The sequence below is a fragment of the Eublepharis macularius genome, chromosome 19, assembly GCF_028583425.1.
Source record: "Eublepharis macularius isolate TG4126 chromosome 19, MPM_Emac_v1.0, whole genome shotgun sequence".
NCBI lineage: Eukaryota > Metazoa > Chordata > Lepidosauria > Squamata > Eublepharidae > Eublepharis > Eublepharis macularius.
In genome coordinates, this window is record NC_072808.1 from 20,387,815 (window position 1) to 20,414,384 (window position 26,570).

The window sequence follows — 26,570 nt, forward strand, 5'->3', positions numbered from 1 at the left end:
GGCAAGTGAACAGACTCAGGGCCAAGCTACAAGTGACGAATGACACTTGAACGGCAAGTGTATTTCTCCCTGTTCACTTGCCCTCCACTCAATCCACTTGCCAGGCAAGTGTCTTTCGTCATGTGTAGCTTGGCCCTCACACGTATTCCTCCCTGTTCACTTGCGCTCCACTCGATCACTACCTGGGATTGAACACTGAACAGGGAGGAATACATGCGAGTCTGTTCACTTGCCATTCAAGTGTAATTTTCACTGCTAGCTTGGCCCTCAGATGGGCAAGAGAAGGAAGCCCTTTCAGTTTCCAAGGAAAGGGGCCAGACTGCCAAACCCAGAGACGTAAGAAAGTCTGTCTATAGCTGTGCAGTGAGGGCCCAGCCAGGATGTGTCTGCCTGGGATGAGCTGAGCGCTTGGCTCGTCAGCCCCCCCCCCCAGTGGGAAGCCACCCAAAGCTCCCCGTTTTTCTCAAGACTGGTTGGATTTTTATCTCCAAGAAGCAAGAGGGTTCCAGGAAACGCATCCTCAAGCACACTGCACTGGAGATCCCTATGGTAGTTCATGGAGAAGCACCCCAGCTGATTAACGGGCAAGCAGGGACATTTCACACAAGGCGCCAAGGCAAAACTTGCTGATAAGCAGTTCCTGGAGACAGCTGTAAGCAACTGTAAGTTTCTAACCAGCGCACCTGCTTGAAGCACAAGTATACAAATGTGCACTTATCACGTCCACACCTGACATTTTTAGGGCTACCCTAGGAGTACAGTTGAAAAACAAAACACATGAAGTGTCTCCGAGTCTCAGCAAGCAGTTCCAAAATTCATCAACAGCCACCTGGATTGCCCTCCCAAGTGTGAAAAAGTAGCTCCACCCGCCTTGGTAGTCATATGAACCCGCAGGGGAAAGGGTGTGTGTGCTCATGTGGATAGACATGGTCTGATCTGCCTGAAGGTGGTGGAGGAAGGGCTGGAGGAGCAGTTTAGGCTTGCAATGTTGAGCCTTGATTGGGCAACAAGGCAGGAGTGCTATGAAGTCAAGTTTTTCCCTGGACCGCAGGAGGGAGGCCCAGCAACTTTATTCGAAGAGAAGGAGCCCAGGAGAAGCTCCAGGAGGAAGGGCCTTCCTAATTCCCCCAAGAGAAGGATATCACCTTAGGAGGTGCTATTTTTTGGCTCGTAACCATCTTCTCCTTTGGCCCAAATTGCTCCCTCCCCAGAAGAGTCCGATCTAGAATGCCCACATATGTGATGAACTTGCATCAGCTGTCAACTTGCATGTCTGAATAATGCATTACAGAAAAACCTCTTCTTGAACTGTGCTTTTCTCCTACGCAGTTGCAACACAGTACTTTTCAATATGATTGTTCACACATTCAGCAGAGCAGCATCAAATGCTGAGTAGGCAACTAGTGAGAGATCCAAGGGGGTGCACACAAATATCTGAACCAGTTGCCAGAGAAGAGCTGGAAAATCATCGGTTTGAACAAGGAGAACAGCTGAGAGACAGCTTACTGTAGGGTGAGGACTACTTCAAATAAGAAGGACCTCTTGCCCAAAGGCAAGCCTGCGATGGCACAACAATGCCTAACACAAACTTTTCTGCTGCTATTCATTTGTGTGTTATGTGCAGTCAAGTCACCTCTGACCTATGGTGACCCTATGAATGAAAGACCTCCAAAATGTCCTATCATTAACAGACTTGCTTAGATCTTACTAACTGGAGGACGTGGCTTCTTTTATTGAGTCAAGCCATCTTGTTTTAGGTCTTCCTCTTTTCCTTGAGGACTAGGAAATCCAGAATTAAGCAGAAAGTTCCTGGTTCAGATCTCCAGTCAGCCAGAAACTGACGAGGCAGCCCCAAGCGAGCCACTTTCGCCTGTGATCCCTCCTCTGTTGGAAATATCAGTCTACCTTGTGGGTGTGTGTTATGTGCTGTCAAGTCACTTCTGACTTAGAGTGACCCTATGAATTAACAGCCTCCACCATTCCCCAGATCTTTAATACTAGGCAACAGTTGTCTTTTGTGTTAAAATGGAAGGCACAGTTCTCTTGTGAATCTAAAACCCTGTTACCTTGATCTGCTCCCTAAACAGCAGGCAGACATGTTGCTAGAAGCTGAAGTTAATATTGCCTCCCAGACTCTTCTTAGCCCCGGGGTGGGAAAGCATTTCTGGCCACCATAACCCTTCTGGGATTTCCCTGCACCTGACCAGGTGTGTTGACTCCCTCCCTTGGGTTGTTGTCACAGTGTCAGTGCCTGTACAATGACCCAGGTGTGGGCAAGTAGCATGCCAAAGGTGATCTGAGGAGCCCCGTTGGGTGCTTTTGCACAACAATTTGCATGCTACTGTTCCAAGGATTACTGAGAATGCATTTCAAGCATCTTATTGCTGTTAAGTTCTGGCACGTGTCATGAGACAGACTTCCTAGTTAAGTCTGCTTAAGGCTGTAGTCCAGAGGCTGAGGTGGGAGAGAGGGACAAGGAATTGAAACAAGACTCACCCGAGCTGGACAGGACTGGGAGCATTTGGGCTTGTAGTCTCTTGTGCAGCCGAGTTCTGGTGCTGTGGCTGCTCTGTGGGGGAAAAGAGGAAAGAGTGACTAATCAGTCAATGAACTGGAACTCTCTGCCACTCAGCCATTTGCTTCAGACCCCCAGGGCCTCGAGAGCCCCACCAGAAAGTACTGGGAAGGGAGGCGTTCCTTGCTGTGCTCATCCTCCGGCCTGTCAGAGGGCAAGCAGCGTGCTCCTGAATCAGTTAAAAGCAACCCTAAAAATAGAGCTTTCAAAAGCAGCAAGATTATGTGGCAGCTCCGGAAACCCGCTTCCCAGCTGGGTGGGGCCTGGAGGGTTCGGCACAGTTACCAGCTTGCAAAGCTCCCTCCAGGCCTGCGGCTGCTGCTGCTCATTTATTCTGCACAAAGTGTTCCACTGTCGCGTCCTGCCAGGCCCAGTGCACCTGGGATTGAACACTGCCGTCTGGATCCACCAGGGCCACAAAGGGGGATGAGAGGCTGACCAGTTGGTTGGGGCCACCCTAAGGGACAAAGAACCACTGGCCAGGCTGTGGAGGGAGGGGGCGGCATGCTAGCACTGGCAGGCACCTCTTCCTCTGAGCCACTGTCTAAAGCAGAAAGCCCGTGGGGTGGTGCTAAAGCCATGGGGCCAGCACATACATGCACCTGTGGGGGATGGAAGCCACAGCAAGGTACCAAACCCCGCCCTCTGCCTCCGCCCTTCAGTCCTCAGGCCCCACGGCCACACACATGGATTCCTGTGGGAAACTGTCCAGCAAGACGTGCGGGAGAACATCCTCGTGGAGACGTGGTGGCTTCACTCCTGGCTGCTTTTCTCAGCACCCAGAATTTGCCACTTGAGGGCCAAAACCCCATTCCATGCAAACACTTACTTCTAGCAGAGGGCAACATGCAGCAGAGATGTGGCCCGGAGTGCAAAACTCCCCCCACCCCTTTCTCTCTACAACTCTTCCCTGTCTCTTCCCCCCCCCCCAATCCACCTCTGCACCTGATTATTCTGCCGCACTCTTGGAGCACACAAAATGGAGGCAAGAGAGAATTCTAGTCTGAATTGAGATGGAAGAGGGTTAAAAAAATCCAAACCACAAAGCCAATTATTAAAATGGTTGAATGGAAAACAGTAGTATATCAATGTACAACAAAATGCATGTATTTATTACAGAATTGCAGAGCCAGGCAATGGCAGATCATCTCTGTTACATCTCTTGCTATGAACACCCCACCAAGGTTCGCTGTAAGTCAACCCTAACTTGAGGGCTGTCTCCACCACCATTACAGAATAACATAAAAGTACACCCCCAAATGTAGCCTACAGATTAAAATGTATGGATTTGTTGTACATTGATTCATTTATATTTTGCATTTAGTAATTTTAATAATCGACCTTGTGATTTGGATTTTTTTAACCCTCTTGGATCTTAATTCAATTTTGTTTGGGTTTAGCCCCCGCCCCTTCCCCCCCCTTTTAAGGGAATTCTAGTCTGCCCACCTCACTTTTTTTTTTTTGTGCTGAAACCTCTTCCGCCCCCCTCTGCGCTTTCTTTAAAGATTACTCATCCCAGCCCCCTGGAGCATGGGTGATGCCTGCTCATTCCTCAATGTGACACAGACTGACCGTCAGCTGACGTGCAGCCAGCCCCCAACTCGCTATGCCACATTCTGGAAAAGCAAAGGCTTCGCAGATTCCACAAGGCAAGGCTACATGCTGTACCTGCTCTGGGCACCCCTCGTGGGTCAGAGGGCCAGAACTCCATTCCATGCAAACACTTCCTTCTAGCAGAGGGCAACCTGGGTTCAGCCAGCCCAACACTGAACCAATGGCAACTCAAAGCCTCTGTGAAGCTCCCAAGTTCCCAAATAATGTTTGTCAGAGGTCTGCTCTGACCAGCGATTGTGTAGTGGTTAAGAGAGTTGGACTAGGATCTGGGAGACCCGGGTTCAAATCCCCGCTCTGCCATGGAAGCTTACTGGCTGACCTGGGGCCAGTCATATACTCTCAGCCTAACCTACCTCACTGGGTGGTTGTGGGGATAAAATAGAGGAGAGGAGAACGATGTAAGGCATTTGGGCCCTCATTGAAGAGATGGGGTATAAATAAAGTCAAAAAAAATATAGAGACATAACATTTAAGTGCCTGGAAGTGTCAAATCAGATGGCTTGCATTTTATTCAAGTGGACCTGGGAGTCACTAACATGGGCCCCCTAATGTCACAGTGGAGTTTGGAAGCCATGAGGAAATCGCCCACCCTGGTGTTACGAGAGAGGAGAAGACACGGTGGATGGAACTCATTCCTCAGCATCAGTCCTTCCACTGGAACCCTGCGGTACAAATTCACCAGCTATACACACTGCCAGTTTAATTGAGACAAACAACCCTTTTGTTCTTCCAGCCTCTAATTTTCTGAATATTTTGCCTCAGCTAACTTCTTTTCCATGAGAAAACTTCCCTTTGGAGCTGGCTGCAGAAGGCAGCTCCCCATTGCTTCATCCCCAAGGCAGGAAGAGTCTTGTTTGATGTCAGAGGCACAAACTGGGCTCGACCACGCTGACAACATATCAAAACCCTCAGCCAGCTTGGACTGCCAGCTTGTGAGATGGGGTGGGAGAGGGACCAAGCACCTGGGCTGCAATCGGGGAGGCTCTAAGGCCAAATCATGCATCTGTCATAAACTCACAAGATGGCTATAGGCACTTCCACTCTCCGCCATAGACCACCATCTGCAATGCGGGGATACTTCTAAGGAAGTGCTTTGAATGCCCCAGCAAACACTCTCTCAGGGCTCTGCTATTCAGTCAAGTAGTTACTACAAGAATTATAAACAGTTACTAGTGGATTTGGACCTTTACTTACGAACTTTGATGAATTTGCTCAGAATTTGTATCTATTTATGCGCTCTTTATTGAGGCTGTTTGCAATATGGCACATGGCTAAGATATTTATATCAACTGTATGATTCTGGGCATATGTGCATAACTCTGTTGAGATTCCCATAGGCACGGGCCTTTTTTGAAATCCCTTGAATAAGAGCATAGGAAATGTACTTCTGTTTACATCCCATACTATATATATATATAAGCATTTGCACTTTGAATATTTAGGATTCCTTTGTTAAAAAATTAAGCAGGTCTCTGCCTTTTCCTGGGATTAATAGGATGCCAGTTTGCCTTTATGGTTGTTGTGGGTTTTCCGGGCTGTATTGCCGTGGTCTTGGCATTGTAGTTCCTGACGTTTCGCCAGCAGCTGTGGCTGGCATCTTCAGAGGTGTAGCACCAAAAGACAGAGATCTCTCAGTGCCTTTATGTTTAATACATGTATAGGAAATATGACTTGGTATTGTTATTAAATTTGAAAGTGAAATATACTGAATGTGAAGTCAGTTTGGAATTATTTAGGTTAGAATTGTATTACACCTTTTGCCTTAGTTAGGTTTCAGAGCATTTTCAGCTTGGTTTGATTTGCTTCCATGACACTGTCCTCCATTTCTTTCTTCAGACACAGGGTTGCCAACCTCCAAGTGATAGCTGGATATCTCCCAGAATTACAACTGATCTCTAGACCATAGAGATGAGTTCCCATGGAGAAAATGGCTGCTTTGGGTGTGTGCGTGTGTGCTAAGGTCCCTCCCCTCCCCAAACTCCACCCTCCCCAGACTCTACTCCCAAAATCTCCAGGAATTTCACAACCTGGATCTGGCAACCCATCCCTTGTTTTATAAAAAGAAGCCTGCACAGATGGCCCTGGCAGGTAATAGGGCTGAAGGAAGCTGCAGGCGTTGTCCTGTGGCACTTGGGTATTGGATGTTACAGCATGGATCTCTGCTTTGCAAGACCCCTATGGCCAAAAGTGAGGGGCAGGCACCCCAGACCATGGAGCATCATTTTCAAGAGTGGCCATATTGCTGGACTGCAACATGCTACAAATCCAATACAGTGCCTGGTGTTGTTAACATTGCCCGATTCCTTATGAAGAATAGTAAGCAAAAGAAACAAATGCACCTTGTTGAAATGAAACTCAGAATGACTCCTAGAGCTGTCCTGTGACACTTGTATTCTCACTGAATTTTCTTTGCCCTGATCACTGAACTGGCATCCTGTAACCTAGCACTCTGACCGCATAGTTCACAGGCATGAGATGCTAGGCCCATTGTTTTACCCTGCTGCCCCACCATGGTTTGGGGCAAACTAAGGTTGCCATCCTTCATGTGGGGCTTTGCAATCTGGAATTACAACTGATCTCCAGACTACAGAGAGTCTCTTTACACGTACATCTGGTACGTGAAGAACACGTGTTGGGAGATGCAATGTTAGCTGGGAAGGGTAGTTTAAAAAGACAGAGCCGGCAGCAGGGAAAAGGTTTTGCTATAACTGGAGCTGTGCGAAGGGGCTGGGAAATGCCAGAAGGGAAACGTCAGGCCATCAGAACCTCTCCAGTTCCAAGCCTGGCTCTGGAAGGCAGCTCCAGCCCATTTCCATTCCTCGCTGCCCTCTGGTTGTGCTTCCACACAACTGGAGAGGTGAAATTGACAGAGCCTTCAGGGAGGCAAAGGTGAATTAACAAACCCTCTGAGGAGTGATCTCCGTCGGCTTTGTCTTTTTAAACTATGCTTCCCAACTAACATTGCATCTCCCTACACTTGACAAACACGCACTGAGGCATCTCGTGTAGAGACTCCAGAGATCAGCTCCCCTGGAGGAAATGGCTGCTTTGGAGGATGGATTTTCTGGCATTATACGCTGCCAAGGTCCCGTCCTCCCCAAACCCTACCTTCCAAGGCTCCACTCCCAGATCTTCAGGAATTTCCCAACCAGGAAGATGGTTGGGAAATATATGCTCTCACAGCCTAGGCCTCTGTTCCCTTCTTCCTCCCTGTTGTGCAAGAATTCTATTATACTGAGATCTGGGTGGCTTTGCATGGCAACAGTTAAGACCTTTGCATTCTTGAAGGCAAATAATATGAGGATTCAGGTTTGTTCAGCATTTTTGTTGTCAAATGTACTCCCTCCTCCAACTAACACAAGAGAAGATCCTAGCACAGCCGGTGAGTCTCAAGCAACATCTGCAGAAGGCTGTGATGACTGGGGAGGGGGCAGGATTCTTCCTTCTTCAGAAGAAAACCCCGAGGGGGAAGAGTTGGTGTGTACGCCATGCATGCTGATCCCTTTCCCCCTTCCATACAAGCAGCAGAGTATAGGGAGCTAAACTGTCGGCTGCTTCTCTCTTCAGTAATTCTGGGGAAGCAGCAATGAAGTGGAAGGAAGTGCCAGCCTAGGGCTGCCAACTGCAGATAGGAACATCCCAGGAGATTTGGGAGGAGCCTGGAGATGGCAGATTTTGGGGTGAGGAAGGAGGGATGTGATGCCACATAACCCAAACTTCAAAGCTGCCATTCCCTCCAGGGGAACTGATCCCTGCGGCCTGGAGATCAGTCATATTCTGGGAAAACTTTAGGCCCCACCTGGAGATTGGCAACCCCATTTGACAAGACCAGCGTTCTGGCATTCCATTGCACTAGACTGGTTATGCAACATAAGGAAGTTGAGTGACCAATGGGGCCCTCTTGGGCTCTTTCCCAAGCTGAAGTGGCTGATGGAGCGGAAGAGAAGAGGATGCAGGCGTGTTTCCTTGCCACTTCCGCAGGAGAATGTTGTTCAAAAGCCAAGTACATTGACGCTCTGATGCAATAAAGGCTTTCAACGTGTGGATCTAGCACCACTCCCAGTGGACAGCCCATGCTCGACAAGTAGGCCTCAAGGCGGCTGAGTGCTTCTGCTGGAAGTCTAATTCTTATTTGTGGGAGGCAACCTGCAAATCCTACAGCCTACCTGGGGGCCTGGGGGCTGTCAGCAAGGCATTTCACAGAAGGGCCAGGCTCCGGGAGCAAAGAGCTGCCTCTGGAGCCCCCAATGTGAGAGCCCTGAAATATCATTGGGACAAACTCGCATCAAGCTTCATTGCACAGTGGGGATTGCACAGTGGGGATGGTGCGTGTGTGTGTTATGTGCTGTCAAGTCGTCTCTGACCTGTGGCAACCCTGTGAATGAAAGACCTCCAAAAACATCCCATCATTAACAGAATTACTCAGATCCTGCAAACTGGAAGATGTGGCTTCCTTTATTGAGTCAAGCCATCTCCTTTTAGGTCTTCCTCTTTTCCTATTGCTTTCGACTTTTCCCAGCATTATTGACTTTTCCAGAGAATCTTGCCTTCTCATGATGTGACCAAAGTGTGATAGCCTCCGTTTTGTCATTTTAGCTTCTAGGGAGAATTCAGGCTTGATTTGATCTAGTACCCACTTATTTGTCTTTTTGGCAGTCCATGGTATCCACTAATGAAAAGAAAAAAGATTCTTAAGAGACTGGGCCTCCAGGGTGGTTCTGAAGAAAGGAAGCTCTGCCTAAATATAATCCAACAACTTTCTAGAAGATTTCTCCCCCTTCTTCTCTGGTATTTGGGAGCTTTCCTGTGGCAGGGTGAGTCTTCTAGTAAGACTGACTTGGATTTTTTCTGTATGACAACCTATGCAAAGTGTGAGGGAGGCTGGATACATCTCACAATGGGTGATTTTAGACTAATGCGGAGGAATTTCCTCCATTTGTCAAGCGAAACACTGACTTGAAGAAGAGAAAAAATACAAACCCAAGTCAGGCCCCCAAAGGCATATGACTGGTTCTCCATGGAGAGCTGTAGACACACTCTCCCAACATTTCACAAATGGAAACAGGGACATTCTGCTGTACTTGCGACAAATGGGTTTTTCAAGGCCACTGAGCCCCCCCCCCCAGGCCAATGAGCCCCCCCATGTTGACAGCTATGGGTTTGGAAGTTCTAGCGATCTGGGGGTGTAGCCTGAGGAGGGACCTTAACAAGGTATAATGCCATAGAATCCGTCCTCCAAAGCAGCCATTTTCTCCAAGGCAACTAATCTGTGTAGTATGAGTTTTCTGAAGAAGTGAGCTGTGACTCACGATCAGGCAAGTTTTTATTAATTTCATTAGAACACACACACCCACACACCCTGATTCTTGAGATGAAAGATTTACTAAAGTATAAGCTTCCTCAGATCTAAGAGATCAGGCAAAGTCCACAAAAGCTTCAATAAACCTGGCAGTCTTGAAGGTGCCACAGGACTATAGTTTGCTCTAATATAAATTGTGTAGGCGTTAGTGTTTATTTTTATGTTTATATTTAAATCATTTCATTATACTCAAGTAGATGATACATGTTTAAATAATTTGTTAAAAATAACAATTCACCAAGGCTTAATTTTCTGCAGCTGCAGCATCTGTAATGGCTGTGCTGCATGTGCATAGATGTGCTTTACTCTCCATGCACATGTGACCCAAAAGCAGACACATTCTCCATATCTTGACTCAGAGATTTAACTGCAGACAGGCTGGGGAGTGGGCTGGATCCAGAAGAAATACAAATAACTCCTATTAATTATTAAGTATAAAATGCCATTAAATAATAACTGTTGTTCTGTGGGGGTAATTTGTAATGGAAAGGGCTTTTTTAATTAAAAAAAAGAAAGCTGGGAACTAAGCCATTATAGAAATACATCAATATAATGTTATTGTACTACAGTGACCTGTCAATTACCAACTTCTTAAAAAGCCCCCAGAAGCCCTTTGGTGGCAGGGGAATAATGGTGGCTGTGGGCATTTGGGGTGACCAAAACGGGGCCAGTGAGGGCAGAACTTGCAAAAAAGTTAACCTTCCAGTGACACAGAGCCCGAAGTTACTTTGACTGTGACCTTTAAAAAAAAATTCATACAGAACTGGGGGGGGGGGGACTAAGAGAGGGCAGAGCATTCCCAAAACAACAGCACAATCAGGAAGCTAAGATGGCATAGAGCATCCATGTAGAAACTAGAGTTGCTTACACTAGGTTGAGACATTCCTGGAGATTTTGGAGGTAGGGTCGCACTACAAGTGACGGATGACACTTGCCTGGCCAGTGAATCGACTCACGTGTATTCCTCCCTGTTCACTTGCCATTCACTTGCACTCCATTTGATCAAGTGGAGAGCAAGTGGAGTGCAAGTGAACAGGGAGGAATACTTGTGAGGGCCAAGCTACACATGACGAATGACGCTTGAATGGCAAGTGGATTGAGTGGAGGGCAAGTGAACAGGGAGAAATACACTTGCCGTTCAAGTGTCATTCGTCATGTGTAGCTTGGCCCTGAGTCTGTTCACTTGCCAAGCAAGTGTCCTTCGCTACTCGTAGTGCGACCCGCAGAGCTTGGAGAGGGTGGGTTAGAGGTGTCAGCACTGACATGACGCCATACAGGGTATACCCTCCGAAGCAGCCATTTTCTCCAGGGGGACTAATCCCTGTAGACTGGGCATCTGCTGTAATTCCTGGAGATCGCCAAGCCCCACCAGGGGATTGGCAACTGTAGTAGAAACAGCCCAAGGAAGACTGATGATATGCATCAGTCTTCCTTGGGCTGCTTCCACTACAGTTGCCAATGGCTCTTCCATGGTCCCATTAAAGCAGAGGGTCTGAGGCCCCGTTCTTGGGACAAAAAGTCCTTTACTATGCTGAAGTTTCGTGATCAGCACTGGATGTGAAATGTGGCCCTCAGAAAACCACTGCAAGAGGTACCCAGCATAGATCAGGCTTCAAGTCCTGTTTCCCTGATCAAACATGGCATCCCAGGCCAATTTAAATGCTAGTGGGAGAAATGCTGCAAAATGCAGATACGTATCTTTCCCCCCTGCTGTGGCAGCAAATCGCCTCTAGTGAGGGAAGCGTTTCCAGTTGGGGAAATGGTGCTGGAGGAAGAGTTATGTACTTGCTTCCTAGCACCATGGACCCAACCCATACAGCTTCCCCACTCCCTCTGACTGCAGGGAATTGTTTTGGATGGGGGAGGCATTCCTTCATGTACCATCTGGCCCAGAACTAATTTTCTTGTCCCCCAAATTCAGCACTTGGCTTTTAGGAAAAGGTCTTTCCCATCTAACTGAACTGCAAAAAACCCTGTAGCCATCTCATAGTAGTGTCCAGGCTGTCTGAGAGCCACGAGAAAGATATGTGGGATGGCAGTCAGGTGGAGGTGGGTGGCAAGAAACAGCAGTGACCGCTGAGGAAAGTGAATCAGGCCAACTGTGTGAGCAACTCCAAATGGTAGCTTAGGGTGGCAAGCAGTGTTTATAGGAGCAGCAGCAAAGCAGTGGTTGATCCCCAAAGATTTCCTTATAAAGGAATGCAGCAAGCAAATGCTGTCACGCTGTTTGCCTCCCCCCCCCCAAATAAACATTGCTACGTCGTCTCAGAGTTGCTCGGTTGCCAAGTCACCAGGACAGTTGTAAAGCATTTTGCAAATGAAATGTGCAAGGGAATGCCAGGGGCAGCAGTGGCGAAGAAATATTCCTGGTTGCATTTTGCACAAACCCAGAATCCTTTCCTGGCAGAGATTATCCACTGATCAGCTATGTGGTTCAACCAAATTGGGGACATGGGAGTTGCACGCTGGGACTGGTGTTCTGGGCAGCCTTCCTACGAAATAGCACACGGTGCACTTGGAGACAGGATTGCCAGCTGGGGCGATGTGATGAACCACCCCGCGCAACCTCTTACTGGCACGCAATACTCAAAAGCCCCTACCGCTAAAGAAGCAGCAGCCACCCAAAGTAAGTTCTCTGTTTTCAAATTTGCAAAAGAGGATGGGTACTCTGATCAATTTTTTTAAAAAAGCTTATTCCTTCGGGAAGAAAAACAAATCTCTCCACATGTATATAAAGCACATACTGGATATCCCCAAGGATTATAATATCACACAGAATTGGAATTGCTGTCATTGCAAATCCCTAGTTCTGGGTGCTTGTGGAAGAAGGGGAGGCAGCACTGCAGGTCAGAAAAGACAGAAAAATACCGAACATGAATTTTTGGTAATAGCCTAAACACCCCAGTCTTAAAAGCTAGTTATGAGGGCATATTGAGCCACTGGCTGGCTGCATATTTTCCCATGCAGGCGAAGATGAAACTTTCCATTTTGTTGACCCACTCCTTCCACTGCCCCACCAAGGACCCTAGGGGCGCATGCCTCGTACCATGTGCCTCTTCTTGAGAGCCCTGCCTCACAGTGAGCCTATTTGGGGGGCTCACACAATTAAGCCTGTCTGCAAAATCCATCCAACAAAAGCAGGTGCCACGTTTAGGGAGGGGAACCCACGGAAAGCCCTACGAGCAGTGTGAGAGTTGGGCTGTCTGTTAAACGGGCTTGGGAAACCATAATGCCAAAGTATACAGTCACTCTAATGGTACATTTTATATTTAGACACTCCAGTTTATATTTATGTGAATGTAAATCTGTACAGTTTGATTAGTGGAAAATCAAACTTCATCTCCTGGTTACAACCATTTAAAAAAAAATTAAGTACAGACTAGAAAACTTGCTAGCTTTAGTGTTAAAGCAAGGGTGCTTGAATTAAGAGGTTCTACAGAGTTAGGGACAAATACACCGTAACTCTATAACTGGGCACCTTTAGAGTTAGACACAGAGCAGTGTTTCTGCCGGCCCAAGGATAATGATTGCCAACCTCCATGAGGCGTTTGGAGATCTCCCAGAAGTGCAACTGAGCTCCAGAGTGTAGAGGTCAGTTCCCCTGGAGAAAATTACTGCTCTTCCCCTTTGCAGCAGCCCAAAATGAACCCCCATGTTCCTGGGAGTCCCCTGTGTGGACAGAGTGGGAGAGAGGGGTTTATCACTTCTCACCCACATAACCCTTTTGTATGGACAACCAGACTGCTCCCACTGCAACACACACTTTATATCTGATTGAGAGCCCAGCTACAAGTGACGCCTTACACAGGTTGGGCACTTGTCAGCTTCCCTCAAGTTTTGATGGGAAATGTAGGCGTCCTGGTTTTACAGCTTGGCTCTCCATTACAGCTGCAAGACCAGGATGCCTACATTTCCCATCAAAACTTGAGGGAAGCTGACAAGTGTCCAACCTGTGTCAGGTGTCACTTGTAGCTTGGCTCTCAGTTTTAAACAAATGGAGGCGGGGATTGTCTGCCACCATCGTGGCTAGAGGCAGCCAGGCGTTATGAACAGGACCTCACTCTACAGAGTTATGCCAGTCTGAGTTATGGGTCTTCACTGCCAGTGTAACATGAAAAGGAGAGTCCCTGGGCAAAACCTCGAAGCAGATTGCAAAGGTGCCTACAACTCTTTATGTTCTAAAGATTCCAGGATGTACAGGGAAGGTGTTCTGAAAAGAGAGATGCCAGGGAAATCCTTGGCAATCATCTGCCTAGTCCCCCCGCCCCATCTTTCACGAGCTTTGGTAGCCTTTGGCATTAGGGTGGAGGTGGGAATGAGAGATGGGAGCCAGGCATTTGTATGGATGAAATCTTTTAGAATACACTGGAGAGTGAGGGCAGCAAATGAAGGCTTGTGGGCCAAATCCAGACACATCCCCAGGGGCAAAACAGGTTTGCAGGAAAAAAATCTTGTTGACCAGCTGTCTCATGGTGTGTGTGTGTGTGTGTGTGTGTGTGAGAGAGAGAGAATGTGTGGAGGGTGCATTGATGGGGAAGTCTCTCTCACGCCCTCTCACAGCCAAGATACAAGTGACGAATGACAATTGCCTGGCAAGTGAACAGACTCACGTGTATTCCTCCCCGTTCACTTGCCATTCACTTGCGCTCCACTGGACCACATAATGATCAAGTGGAGCGCAAGTGAATGGCAAGTGAACAGGGAGGAACACACTTGAGTCTGTTCACTTGCCAGGCAAGTGTGATTCGTCACTTGTCGCTTGGCCCTCAGAGAATCTCCAGAAAAACTCAAGAAAGCTTCTGCAACTTTCCAGGCCTTTTGGAAGATACCCCAGAGCAGCAGGAGAGGACGTGCTACCCGTAACCATATTTCCTTTTTCCTTGCACTTACAAGGAGGTTGAAGAACTCTGGACTCAGCATCCCTGGTTGACATTGAAGCACAGATTGGCACTGGGAATAAACACCAGGCAGGAATGGCGCCGGCCTCTACACGCTCGCCTCCCCTCACCCCACCCCACGGTTCCTGCTGGTCATATGTAAAGATCAAAACTGGCACATTCTGTGGCGGCTTCAGCTTCTGTCCCCCCCCCCGCCCCTCCTTGAAGGTTACTGAAGAGAGTCACAAGGTCTGAGAGATGAGTCATTGTGGATAAATAGGGAAACCACGTCCGTCCATGAGAGGGTGAAAGAAAGATGATGTGTTTGGGGGAGCAGATAGTAGGACAGAACTTGTGCCCATATGTTTGCAGAGACAGCTCCCCCCGCAGAAAACACCCTCCTCACTCTGCTCCTCCCTATAAGCCAGTTTGGAGCACAGCCAGTTTGGTGTAGTGGAGAACCAGGTTCGATTCCCCACTCCTCCTCTGCTTGAAGCCAGCTGGGTGGCCTTGGGTCAGTCACGGCTCTCTCAGAGCTCTCTCAGGCCCACCCACCTCACAAGGAGATTGTCATGAGGATAATAGCAGCGCACTTTGTAAATCACTGACTGAGCGTTAAGTTGTCCTGAAGGGTAGTATATACATCAAATATTATTATTGAGAGCCAGTTTGGTGTAGTGGTTAAGAGCAGCAGGAATCTAATCTGGAGAACCGGGTTTGATTCCTCACTCCTCTGCTTGAAGTCAGCTGGGTGAGCTCTCTCAGCCCCACCCACCTCACAGGGGGATTGTTGTGGGGATAACAACATACTTTGTAAACCGCTCTGAGTGGGTGTTAAGCTGCCTGGAAGGGTAGTATATAAATCAGATGTTATTATGTTATAATTGTTAGGGCCCCTACCAAAGTCCCTGAAGTCCTGGTTGGCTTTGCCTAAGAAACAGGCCTCTGGGACCTCTGTATGGCATTGAATTTCTCAACAGCAATACTGAGAGCCAGTGTGGTGCAGTGGTTAGAGCTGAACTCAGCTCTTGGTGACCCAGTTTCAAATCCTCACCCTGCCATGGAAGCTTGCTGGATGACATTGGAACAGTCACACCTCTCAGTCTAACCCATCTCATGGGGTTATTGTTGTGAGGATAAAACTGAGGAGAACTACGTAAGCTACTACTTTCGGTGTCCCTGCTGGGGAGAAAGGTAGGGTATAAATAAAGAACACAAAATAAAGAGACAGAAGGCTCAGCAGTGCTGTAACCAGGAGATCAGACATGGAGGCAAGATGGTTGCAGAGCTGATTTGGGAGGATTTGACAGGTGCCTTTTTTAAATATACAGGTTCTGACAGCAATCAGGGAGAAAGCATCATTGCCGGTGGCATACAGACTTATCCCTGTCTCAGCTCAGGTTTTTCAAGTTTCTGTGATACTTCAAAACCTATTTGGCCCAAGAAGTAACGGTGTGACAAGATAAACAGGTGTGCACCCATGGGAAAGGAGGCTTTGGTTCCTGCCTTCTGTTCTCTTAAAAATGCCTGCCTTGCTCATAACCCTGGCATTCCTTCCCCTGCTGCGTGTAATTATTATTGCTGTTGTTGTTTATAGTCCGCCTTTCTCACTGAGACTCCAGACAGATTACACAGTGTCAATCCAAAGGCCAATGGCTGGGACATTCAAATAGACAATACAATAGGGTATAGATTATAGAAAATGAAAACAAACAGAAACTCCAGTTTCAGTATTGATACAATGCTGAATACATAAAGCAACAGATAGTATGCAGTAGTATAGTATACAGTCCCTAGCTCTTTATCAAAGCATCTCTCCAGACCCTTGCCTTACAACGCAGCCTTGTAATCTGCATTAAAAAACCCTTCTGAATAATTGTGTGTGAAGTACTCTGTGTGTGCACCTGGTAACTGATAAGTAAGTGCACCTGGTAAGTACACCTGGTCACTGATAGGCAGCCAGTGGAATGACTGCAGAATGGGAATAAAATGCATGCTCCTGTGGATCAGAGGATAGGGCTGGTTTTCTCCAATATTAGCTTCCTGTCTTCTAGGCAACAAATGTCTGTCAGGTCAGGGGCTAGAGTATCCTCCAGGGGTCCAGAGATGGCCCGGAGACAATTTGCTGTTGCACATAGCTGAATGGTGCAGTCAGAGATGTGGAACCTTTGCCACATGGAAGGGCCATGGCACAGCTGTACAAGATATGCACCAGGCCCCCACCACTATCTCCAGCTAAAAAAATACCAAGAGGCAGGGCTAGGAAAGATCCCCCTCAGCCCAAAACTTTAGAGAGCCATTGCCAGACAGGAGGCAGGACAGGGCTGGATGGACCAATGGTCAGAGTCAGTATAGGACAGATTTATATGCCCCAGTGATTACTTAGGAGCTGCTCTTAGGTTGTATTCAGATGCTTCAGTCACACCCCTCGATTTGCCGCTCCCCCCCCAATAGCTTGCATCCTGGCCTGGATGCTGCTGTCTGCTGCTGTCTGCTGCCTGTTGTACAGTGGAATAAAAATAACCCCAAGGCTGATCTTGTGCTCCAAGTGGCACCAGAAACATGCCAGGGATTTTCAGAGTCCTTCCAGGTTTCTGCACAGAGAATGGATGGCACTGCCCAACCCAGTGTGGCACTAAAACAGGCACTGTAGTCATCCAGTTACTAGTGGCACCCCTAAAAATAGTGCTGCTGCATTATGCACATGTCTGAGAATCTGTGTGTTGTAAATTGTTAGAAAAAAAACTGGGTGCCCAAAGCCCCTTCTCCAGGCTCCCACAAGGTTCTGGTTATTTTGTTTGTTCTGCACAGATCTTTCCACTAGGGGGTTGCTGTGGCTTGAGCACCTAGAAGCACTCCAGGATGGGAGAAGCAGGAGATGAAGGCTTAGCAACCTCAACTGTTGTGTTCCGTTGCCATGACAAAGGAACCGGAGCAAGTGTGTGCTGTTCTCTCTGTGCCAAGCCCTGCCCAGGAGCGCAGAGTTGCAGGTGATCAGCCAGGCAGGAAATCGCTTGGACAAATATTGACAGGCGCCCAGCAAGGGATGCTGAGCTCGCTTACCCTGATGTAAACTCAGGACACTTGGGCCAGATTCACACCTAGGTTAAGCATATCAGTATCCAGTCAAGATAAAGCAGGCGCCTGCACAGTTGCTGGGGGTGAGGTAGAACAAGTGGGAAGAGTGTAGGTTTTTAAAAAAAATATTTTTTCAGCTTTCATCATATACAAATGCAGGAGTAAAATCAGCTGGTTCAAAAGACATTAATAGTGTTACTAACATTAACACTATTTGATGAACTTGATGAACACTAATCTTTTGGTGTTCCTCAAGTTCCGAGATTTATGCAGGTTGTTGATAACTCTCTTAAATCTTGGAGCTTTGGTGCATCTGATGAGTTTCCAGGAAGTTGAAAAGCTAAATTATGTCTCTTTTGTCATGGTCAATATCTAGTTATTTCCAAATGGATATTGCACACATCCATTACTGCATAGGCGTCTCATTGAACAAAGTTTTGTAAGAATTATAGGATAAGCACAGTTTTAAAGGCATCAGAGAATCTGGACAGAATAGGGCAGAATCCCTTACCATTTGGGTTGCCAGCCTTTAGATGATGCCTGGAGATCTCCCAGCATTACAACTGATCTCTAGACTACTGAGATTAGTTTCCTTGGAAAAATGGTTGCTTTTGGGGGCGGGTATTATACCACACTCAATGGTATTATACCACACTCAAGTCCGTCCACTCCCCAAACTCTGCCTTCCTCAGGTTCCACCCCCCAATCCCCAGGAATGTCTGACCTGGAGTTCGCAACCCTACTTGCAGTACAGAAGGTGGAGTTGTGTGCACCTCACAGTATGAGCTATGGAGTGTGTATGGGTGCACATGCGTATGTGGCAACAGGAAGACCCCCCGCCCCCCAGCTTGTGCTTAGCTAAAAGCCAGGCCTGATCTTCTTCGTGGCTTCGTGCATGCTCATCTTCTGCCAGTTCCTTCCCTCAGCACATCAGAAGTAAAACCAGTCTAAGGCACATTCTAAGTGTGGAGAGGTGCGCTGCATGAGCATCGGAGGCGCATTGCAGTGGCATCTTTTCACACTCTCAGAAGGGGGAGGTGGCCTCTACCATTTGGCCTTTTCCCACCCAGGTCTGAGAACTTCTCCTGTCACTTCTGAAATCTGTAGACAGCAAGTGTAGGGTTAGTGGACAGAATGAGGGGCTTGGGTCTACATTCAAATCCAAGTGTAGCCACGGAATTCACAAGCTGGTCAGGCACCAGTCACAATTTCTCCAACTAACCCTATTTCACAGGGCTGTTATGAGGATAAAGTAACCCACAGTTTATCTAGGGACCTTGGAGTTAAAAATGTAACAAAGAAACAAGTAAATAAACGACAAGTTCTGTCAGGATCAGTATACTCTGGCAAAAACAAGCCCAAGACCTTCTGGAGCTGTCTGTTCAACCCACTGGTCACCTTGCCTTTCACTGAGACCTTCTAAGCCTGGTGCCTAAATAATGAAGCCACGTCTTGTAGCTACCTCTGGCAGCTTTCTAAATATTCCCAACACCTCCCATCCCAGAAGTCAGCAGTAAAGGGAACAGTAACTTACACCTGCCTAACACATATGTATGAGTTTTCAGTTTAGCATAAAAACTTTATTTATACCATATAGTCTCAAGCAGTAGGAAAAGAAGAAGATCCAATATGAGAGGAATTGACATGTTAAGGAAGCCACAGCCTTCAGCTCGCAATCCCTGAGCAAGGCTGTTAATGATAGGACATTTTGGAGGCCATGGTGGTGATGGAAAGTGCTGTCAAGTCAAAGCTGACTTATGGTGACCTCTGGTGGTGTTTTCATGGCAAGAAACTAACAGGAAAGGTTTGCCATTGCCTGCCTCTGCATAGCGACCCTGGTCTTCCTGGGAGGTCTCCCATTCAATTACTAACCAAGGCTGACCCTGCTTAGCTTCCAAGATCTAACAAGATCAGGCTCACCTGGGCTATCCAGGACAGGGACATTGATTCATAGAGTTGCCGTAAGTCAGAAGAGACAGCAGTAACACAATACACCCATAGTCCCAGGCAAGCAAGACTGACCACTTCAATTAACAACCTGAGTGTGAAGAAAGATGAGGCATCCATCTCAAGCTAAGAGTTGGGGGGGGGGTGCATTAAGGGTGACCTTTGGAGGCAATGGAAAAGAGCAAGAACCCAGTAGCACCTATAAGGGTATGAGCTTTCATGAGTTACAGCTCACTTCTTCAGATACTTCTTCAGAGTTGTGACCTACGAAAGTTCATACCCTACCACAAATTTTGTTAGTCTTATAGGTACTACAGAACTCTTGCTCTTTTCCACTGTTACAGACAGACTAACATGGTTAACCATCTCAATCCATCTTTGGAGGCAAGAGAGATTTGACCGGAGGAGCATTATCTACCTGGATTTTCTCCTGAACAAACCACATGGAAGTATAGGAAAGCTGCACAGTGTGCTCCTTGTTAATTAATGGGTGGATGTGGTTGTCTGCAGGTGTGCCCACTGGGTTTCAGCCTCGGCACCAAAATGTTGGTTTGTCTGCCCTGGGCAGCACAGACCCACCCAAGCTGGTTCCTTCCCTTGCCTTGAGTTGCCAGACAGCCCTCATTCCAAGGAACATCCATTTTAAAAAGTAGTCTATGTTGCTTGCTCCTTAGGATAAGGCACCATAAAGAACATAATTGTTGTGCTTCATTTCCTACTTCATATGTCCCAGAAACAATCCACGGCCCATGTATTCATAAACTGAAATTCTAGACTGGTTCTCATTATTAGGTTTTTGATACGGCAACTCTAACCCTCACTTCCTCTGGTATAATTCTTGAATAAGTTTAACTCCATTTAGGGTGATACCCCTTTTTTCCACGCTTCTAAAACATTAATTAATTAACTAATTGTGGTACTTATTAATTGTATTTAACTATTCATATGTATAGCACTTTGGCACTTTGCACTCTTCACTGACACAGAGTAAAAATAAGTTAATATACTTATGAATGGTTGTATATCTTGATTGTACCTCCGGTAGGGTAACCTTGATAGTTGTTGGCTGTAAGAACAGACAAGAAAACCCTGGTTGGCATTTTGCTTGCAGATTACGTGATTTTACGGATGGTAGATTTATAAAAATACATTTGCCAGGGAATGCTTATCACCATCACACCTGCTTATGAGGGGTACTTAGTTGTTCAAAACTGAGGTTGAACTGGATGGCTCTTTTGTCTAACATGGGGGAACTTAGATAAATGAATGAAAGAGAATGATCATTCCCTTATCCCGTACTTTATTAGTACCCTCTCTAATCCTTTTTCTGTAACCAAGCGCTGAAAGAGTAGAAAATAATTGGTCATTCCCCATGATGTAATTGCCGTACTTGTGAATGCACCCCAAGGTGACTGAAGGCGACCAGATGATATTAACATGTCCTTTTTTTGAGCATCCACACAACATTGTCCCCCAATTATCCTTTTTGAGGCTTTTCCCCTGCTTTGTTGCTATCTTACCCAAGCCATATTCATTGGCCTTTTGTGACTTTTATATGGCCCCTTCACTTTTCAGTACTTGAGCTATGATCTGCCACAAATTCTCAAACGACCCACTTGGAGTAACTTAAAAGCCTGAAGCATCTGAGTCTGTAGAAACACAAGACATCTTACACAAGAAGTGAAGATCTTACAAGATCAAGTGAAGATCTTATACTTGTTCTCTCATTGTGGATACTCATGAACCGCTAGGGAAACAGGACACTTGAATATAAGACCACACAGAAAGGAAGTCACTCGAGCATCCCGGTGTAAGTTGTCTGTATAGAGAGACCCTGAGATGTCTTGTGCAGAGAGATTCCGAGTGCTTCCCTATATAGTCAGTGCAACAGGCATACAACTACTACAGCTGGATGAGTGTAAGCCAGAAAAAGTGACATGTGCTCACATCCGACCCAGATATGCTCCTTCAGGCTGTGCTTGACCCAAAATGATTTCAACAGGGCTCAGATACATTTATCTTCCACTACCATTTCTAATTTCTCCAAACTGTATTTACTTAACATGATGATATATTTGCAGTCTTTACCCAAATGTACAGCACTGTAACACCGGAAAAATCCAGAAGACGCTTAGGAAGATCGTACTAGAAAAGCAGGAGTTTTTGAGTCCAGTTGTTAGAAGCAACTGGAATTGCTCCTGCTCAAAAACTCCTGCTTTTCTAGAACGATTTTCCTAAACTCTAGTCTGCCCATAGAGAAAAAAATCTTAGTGGGGGAGAAGTCAGAACAGCGGAGGGCAGTGGAGTAAGGAAAATTAAAGAATTGTACCGAGTTTCCTGAGAGTAGATTGTAGATGAGTGGGGAAGGCAATGGCAAACCACCTCATAACAAAAAGCCTGCCAAGAAAATGTTGAAACCCGCCCCCCCCCCCCCCATGGGTCAGTAATGACTCAGGCTTGCACCTTTACCTTTGCCTATAATGGCAAGAGAATTTTGTGTGATTTTAGGCAGTATTTGATTGACTGATTGCACATGCTGCAACTATCAGGAAATTTCCCAAGGAAAGGAGGAATATAAATATTTTAACGAATAAATAAAAATAGAACCATTTTGCAGCTCAGTTGTGTTAAAAATCCCCAAAGGCCAGTTGAAGGGGTTTGCCTTCCGCAGGCACTCCCAGCCCTTTCTGTGGCCGCATCTCCTCTGGATGGGCAACGCTGTGGATGCTGGAGGTGGCAGCACCAGCCTAGGAAAGGATACCACCCGCTCCTGTTACAATTATGTCTGGGAATGAGTGGAGAGACCCTGCTGGGACATCAGTACCCTGTACCACCCTAGGAATTCTGTTGAGGGGGGTGGTTGGAGAACTGGCCTTGCAGATTACAGTTTGCTATGCCAGCTCAAAAACAGGTTAAGCATGGATGAAATAAATATATCTGTGCTTATGTATGAAGCTTTAGTGGCTCATCTGTTGACTTAGAGAACCATAAGGCAAGTTGTTAACAATCACAAGCCTACACTGCAAATATAGTTTAGTTTTCTATCAGCTTAACTGCCAAAGCTTCCTCCAAAAAATCCTGAGAATTCTAATTTTGCGATGGTGCTGAGAATTCACCTTTTTGTAAATAAATAAACAATTTTTTATTTTATTGAAAATAAAAAATAAGCCTCATACATGATAGAAATAAGTATATGACAACAATAGTGAGAAATCTACACATAAATATAGATAAAAGGTTTTCAAATAAGCCATCCACAGTTGTCATTTATATGCCATATATTCAGATATAGATAAAATTGTGAAGTCCTCCATTCCTTGAATCACAGGCGGGGGGCATTTTTCTCTCTAATGTTGTAATATAAGTCTTTTAGCTACAGTAAGGGAATGCAGGGTACATTTTCATTGATCATCAGTTAGATTCCAGGATACAGACAGGTAATTATAAAGCACATAATCTAGTTGATTATTGATGACTATAGTAGTGGATGACTACGATCTAGATGATTGTATGATTGTAGCTTATGGCTTATGTGTTTGTGATTATCAACTGAAATTTTTTTTTAAAGAACATAAAAGTCCTCAAAGATCAAGGGGTATTCTAATACAAAATTAATATTAATAATAACTTCCTCCCCGAAAGGTAGAATAACTGGACAAAGCTGAAGCATATGCTTGCAAGATGCGTCCCGCAAACCACAGCACCAGCAATTAGACATCCTTTACTATAAAGGTGCTGTGGGGTTCAATATACACGGAACACATTTTTTTGCTGAAGAAGTCACAGCTTAAGATCCACAGAAATAACCTGCATAGCATCTAAGGCCTTCTTCTATTGCTTTGGCAAAACTAGACGATCTAATTCTGTATTCCATTTGTTCCTAAGATTCTCCAGGTTGTGTTTTTCAACTGACATCAAATAGTTATACACAAATATTGTACATTTTATTTGCATAGATTCAATGCAAGGTTCCAGAAGTGGGGGAGACTTTTGAAACTTTCAGTGCTGTAAAGGCAATTCTCTGTTAAAGAGGAAACAGGCCCAGTTGCCTGGTGGAGAACCTGCAAAGGACGCTTCAGTTTCCCCTGTATTCGCCTGCTAGAGTTGCCAGCCTCCAAGTGGTAGCTGAAGATCTTCCTGAATTACAGCTGAGCTCCAAGCCACAGAGATCTGCCCCCCTGGAGAAAATGGCTACTTTGGAAGGTGGACTTTATGGCATTCTACCCGCCTGAGGTCTCTCCCCTCCCCAAACTCCACACTCTCCAGGCTTTACCCCCCAATCTCCAGGAATTTCCCAACCTGGAGCTGGCAACCCTATCCCCTCCCCAAACTATTATCTTTCTCTCCTCCTGGCAGCCCCCATATCTTGACTTCTCCTTGCTTCCTTTTCTTCTTTCCACCCACCAACCATCCTACCTTTTATCTGCCCCCCATTTTCAGCTATATTTATTATTTATTTACTTCATTGATACCCTGCCTTTCTCTACAATGTGGCACAAAGTAGCTCACATCATTCTCCTTTCCTCTATTTTATCCTCACAACCAGGGCCAGCGCCAGAGGTTTTAGCGCCTGCAGCGGTGGGCGCGCATGCACCCCACGGGAGGCGTGATGACGTCATCGCAGACGTCATCATGCACCACAGGGGGGCTGGGCTGCGCGCAGACCGCCGAGCGCAGAAGCTGCGGGCTGCTGCTGGAGCAGTGCGTGGAGGCTGCTCCGTGCGCCGCCCCAGCAGCAGCTCACAGCTTCTGCGCTCGGCTGGGGCGGAGGAGTGCGCAGCGGAGCTGAGGTGGCTGGCTGCAGCAGTAGCTGTAGCCAGCCAGGCAGCCCCGTGCTGCCGCCGCCACATGCCCCAGCCGAGCGCAGAAGCTGCGGGCTGCTGCTGGAATGGCGCGCGGAGGCTGCTCCGTGTGCCACCCCAGCAGCAGCTCACGGCTTCTGCGCCCGGCTGGGGAGGAGGAGCGCGCAGCTGAGCTGGCGCGCAGCTGAGCCAGCCAGCCAGCTCCGTGCTGCCGCCGCCGCGCGCCCCAGCTGGGCGCAGAAACCGCGAGCCGCTGCTCGAGCGGCGCACAGAGGCTGCGCCCGGCTGAGGTGTGTGGCGGTGGCGGCGACGGCAGCAAGGGGCTGGCTGGCTGCAGCAGTAGCTACAGGCGGCCCTGTCATGCCAGCTTCGCTGCGCGCGCCTCTGCCCCCAACACCTCCTCCAGCGCCCCTCCAGTGCCCGCGCGCCCGAGGCCACCGCCTACCTAGCCTCCATGGGCACGCCGGCCCTGCTCACAACAGCCCTGTGAGGAAGAGGGTGTGACTCGCCGAGTGGGGATTTGAACAGGAGGGTCTCAGATCCTAGTCCAATCAGTACACTTGCTTTCATGCAGTTGCTGCTGCTGAACAGTATCAAGTGAGCTGGGCCTGGGTGAGTTATGCAAATTGGATAGTAGCAAATTGCCCAGCTGCTGGTGAGCCCGGCCCAGCCCTGATGAATCCCTTCCTTCAAAGGTCAAAGCAACCCTGGAAAATATCCTGTCCCCTCCCCCTGCCTTTTGCTGACAAAAAACTAAGGCAATACTGTTGTGGTTGCATAATAATGGTATTCATTTCTTAAAGCTACAGGCTCTGCTTCTCTGCTTTTGGAGAGAGGTTAACTCCTCCCCCCCTGGGTGGGTTGGTTTTTTTTAGATTCTGAGTTTTTCTGCAAACCTGGGGCTTTTCTCAGGTCTGTAGAAAGATCTGTCTTGTCTGCCCGTGGCTCCAGTCTCTGGATTTAAGTATCTGCAGATTTGACCACATTGAGAGTTAGATATATTGATGGTAATACATAGATACTGAAACTCATTTACATCTGCAGTGCAGACATGCCCAGAGATAATCTTTATCTTGTGGCCTCAACTCTGGTTTAAGCAGCAGTGTTTGGAGAGATGGAATTACTGGCGCAGCAGCTTGACTGTTGGGCTTGGTTAAGGGAAACTCAGGTTCAAGTCTGTGCTCGGCTATACGAAACTTCTTGGGTGGTCTTGAGAAATGCATCTGCTCTCAGCAGAACGTACCTCACAAGGTCGTTGTGGGATTAAAATACAGCTCTGGGCTCACTGGAGGAAAAGTCTGGATATAAATTAAATGCACTCCAAATGGGGGGGGGCACAAAGATAATTCTGTTTGGGCTGGAAAGATCTAGCCAGCCAATACACTCTCAGCCTTCAGGACTGGACTAGTTCTGATGATAGAGCCAGAACAATCAACTGGTCAAGACCTACATTCGTTTAGGAACCTTCAAAGAACCAGCATTGTTACCTCCACCCACCAGCTTTCCTCCTAGATAAGTGACCCCCCCCCCCCGAGGCTGCATTTGCAAAAGAAAGCAAATGTTGAAAATAAACTCAAAAGATCCCCCCCAGCATTCATTTTACAGGTGTACAGGATAGGTGTACGCTCAAGAAAATTTCTGACTGTACACCTATCCTGCCCTCCTCAGAGTCTCTCTACGTGAGACCTCTTGCACAAGGATGTTCAAGTGAAAGGAGACGCAATGTTAGCTGGGAAGCATAGTTTAAAGCAGTTTCACCTCTCTAGAGCTGGCAGAGATTGCTCCTCAGAGGGTTTATTTCATCGTCATCTCCCAGAGGGCTCTGTCAATTTCATCTTCCCTTTAGGGAGGCAAAGATGAAATTAAGAAACCCTCTGAGGAGCGATCTCTGCCAGCTCTGTCTTTTTAAACTATGCTTCCTGGCTAACACTGCATATCCCTACACTTGAGCATCCTCATGTAAGAGGTCTCATGTAGAGAGACTTCTGGATTCCATCTCATCATTCCACATATACCCTCCCCCCCCCTACACATTCCCCTACACATTCCCCCCCCCCCGCCCAGTATCCTCACATGGAATGGAACCCATCTACCCTAGTTCCCAGAGCCTCCTTGAATATGGTCTGCCACTGAATTCCCAACGCCCCAAATCCCTGTCGACCAAAACACTCCTTTCATTCCAAATATCTTCAGAGAAATGGATTCAGTTTGTGTCTTGTACCCATTGCCAACTCCTGCCTTTCCAATGTTACTGCTGTAGCCGTAGTACAGTGGTCTTCCAAGTGGGAAGGCAGAAGGAGGTGGAACAATGAAGAAGC

The 26,570-nt window shown here is 47.2% G+C and overlaps 1 long non-coding RNA gene across 1 annotated transcript in view; it reads right to left on the minus strand.

Annotated features, from left to right (window-relative positions):
* LOC129346079 (uncharacterized) overlaps window positions 1-26,570 on the minus strand; it is a 63,840-nt gene that overhangs the window by 17,675 nt on the left and 19,595 nt on the right. The window contains exon 2 of the long non-coding RNA XR_008598699.1: window positions 2,497-2,569. This is a non-coding gene — a long non-coding RNA (uncharacterized LOC129346079). The remainder of the gene's footprint in view (window positions 1-2,496; window positions 2,570-26,570) is intronic.